We start from the raw sequence: 2,584 nt of genomic DNA on the forward strand, positions 1-2,584 counted from the left end.
AGCCTTCTACTGTCACAAGCCTGATTCAAATCTGAATCAGAGTCTACCAGCCTACTACTGTCACAAACCTGATTCAACTCTGAATCAGAGTCTACCAGCCCACTACTGTCACAAGCCTGATTCAACTCTGAATCAGAGTCTACCAGCCTTCTAGTCACAAGCCTGATTCAACTCTGAATCAGAGTCTACAAGCCTACTACTGTCACAAGCCTGATTCAACTCTGAATCAGAGTCTACCAGCCTACTACTGTCACAAGCCTGATTCAACTCTGAATCAGAGTCTACCAGCCTTCTAGTCACAAGCCTGATTCAACTCTGAATCAGAGTCTACTAGCCTTCTAGTCACAAGCCTGATTCAGCTCTGAATCAGAGTCTACCAGCCTACTACTGTCACAAGCCTGATTCAACTCTGAATCAGAGTCTACCAGCCTACTACTGTCACAAACCTGATTCAACTCCGAATCAGAGTCTACCAGCCCACTACTGTCACAAGCCTGATTCAACTCTGAATCAGAGTCTACCAGCCCACTACTGTTACAAGCCTGATTCTTTGTTTGTGAAGAATGTATTAACGCTCGATAAAGATACTTTAATGTTGGAATAATTATCTACAAAAAGGATACGTCCTGTTTAAAAAAAATTAAAACTTCATTCTGGGTGCTGCTCGGAACACAAGATTATTAGTTAACTAGCTAGTTTTGGTCCAATGTAAAAACCAGCTCTCTGAACTTCAAAGACATTCATAGCCGCTCCTCCGTAGATGTAATGCTGAGGGCCTAATTCAGATAATGCATGTCATAACAACAAGATGCCCAGCGCCTCCTGTTCCTCCCTTCCTCGCATGTCATGACAACAAGAGGCCCAGCGCCTCCTGTTCCTCCCTTCCTCCCATGTCATAACAACAAGAGGCCCAGCGCCTCCTGTTCCTCCCTTCCTCGCATGTCATGACAACAAGAGGCCCAGCGCCTCCTGTTCCTCCCTTCCTCCCATGTCATAACAACAAGAGGCCCAGCGCCTCCTGTTCCTCCCTTCCTCGCATGTCATGACAACAAGAGGCCCAGCGCCTCCTGTTCCTCCCTTCCTCCCATGTCATAACAACAAGAGGCCCAGCGCCTCCTGTTCCTCCCTTCCTCACATGTCATAACAACAAGAGGCCCAGCGCCTCCTGTTCCTCCCTTCCTCGCATGTCATAACAACAAGAGGCCCAGCGCCTCCTGTTCCTCCCTTCCTCCCATGTCATAACAACAAGAGGCCCAGCGCCTCCTGTTCCTCCCTTCCTCGCATGTCATAACAACAAGAGGCCCAGCGCCTCCTGTTCCTCCCTTCCTCCCATGTCATAACAACAAGAGGCCCAGCGCCTCCTGTTCCTCCCTTCCTCGCATGTCATAACAACAAGAGGCCCAGCGCCTCCTGTTCCTCCCTTCCTCGCATGTCATAACAACAAGAGGCCCAGCGCCTCCTGTTCCTCCCTTCCTCCCATGTCATAACAACAAGAGGCCCAGCGCCTCCTGTTCCTCCCTTCCTTGTATCACGCTGCCCTGTATTTGTCTGTCGATTGTATTTAAACAGCAATGTCCTTTTTTTCCTGCTCCGTAGCAAGCTGTTCTGTCCACAGTGATTGGTCCGTAGCAAGCTGTTCTGTCCACAGTGATTGGTCCGTAGCAAGCTGTTCTATCCACAGTGATTGGTCCATAGCAAGCTGTTCTGTCCACAGTGATTGGTCCGTAGCAAGCTGTTCTGTCCACAGTGATTGGTCCGTAGCAAGCTGTTCTGTCCACAGTGATTGGTCCGTAGCAAGCTGTTCTATCCACAGTGATTGGTCCATAGCAAGCTGTTCTATCCACAGTGATTGGTCCGTAGCAAGCTGTTCTGTCCACAGTGATTGGTCCGTAGCAAGCTGTTCTGTCCACAGTGATTGGTCCGTAGCAAGCTGTTCTGTCCACAGTGATTGGTCCGTAGCATGCTGTTCTGTCCACAGTGATTGGTCCGTAGCAAGCTGTTCTGTCCACAGTGATTGGTCCGTAGCAAGCTGTTCTGTCCACAGTGATTGGTGGAGTAATTTAATGTTGAGATAAATGTAAATAATGATTTCAGAGATTTAAAAAGGAACAGAAAGGAACGATATGAACTGGTATTTCTCCTTTGGTTGGAGCCGGTTCAGATCATTATTTTACTGGTCGGAACAGTGGCACGAAACAACAACAACAACAACAACAACAACAACAATGCTGGTTCTATTCAGAAAGTAAACGATAGTAAAATATTTACTGTTCCGACCCCCTGGTGTATTCTGGGATGTTTGGTCTTGTTTTAACATCACTTCCTGTGGTGTAGAGACATGTCCTGTATGTCCTGTGGTGTAGAGACATGTCCTGTGGTGTAGAGACACGTCCTGTATGTCCTGTGGTGTAGAGACATGTCCTGTGGTGTAGAGACATGTCCTGTGGTGTAGAGACATGTCCTGGGGTGTAGAGACATGTCCTGTGTAGAGACATGTCCTGTAGTGTAGAGACATGTCCTGTGGTGTAGAGACATGTCCTGTATGTCCTGTGGTGTAGAGACATGTCCTGTGGTGTAGAGACAT

Source organism: Oncorhynchus mykiss, chromosome 10, assembly GCF_013265735.2.
Source record: "Oncorhynchus mykiss isolate Arlee chromosome 10, USDA_OmykA_1.1, whole genome shotgun sequence".
NCBI classification, from domain to species: Eukaryota; Metazoa; Chordata; class Actinopteri; order Salmoniformes; family Salmonidae; genus Oncorhynchus; species Oncorhynchus mykiss.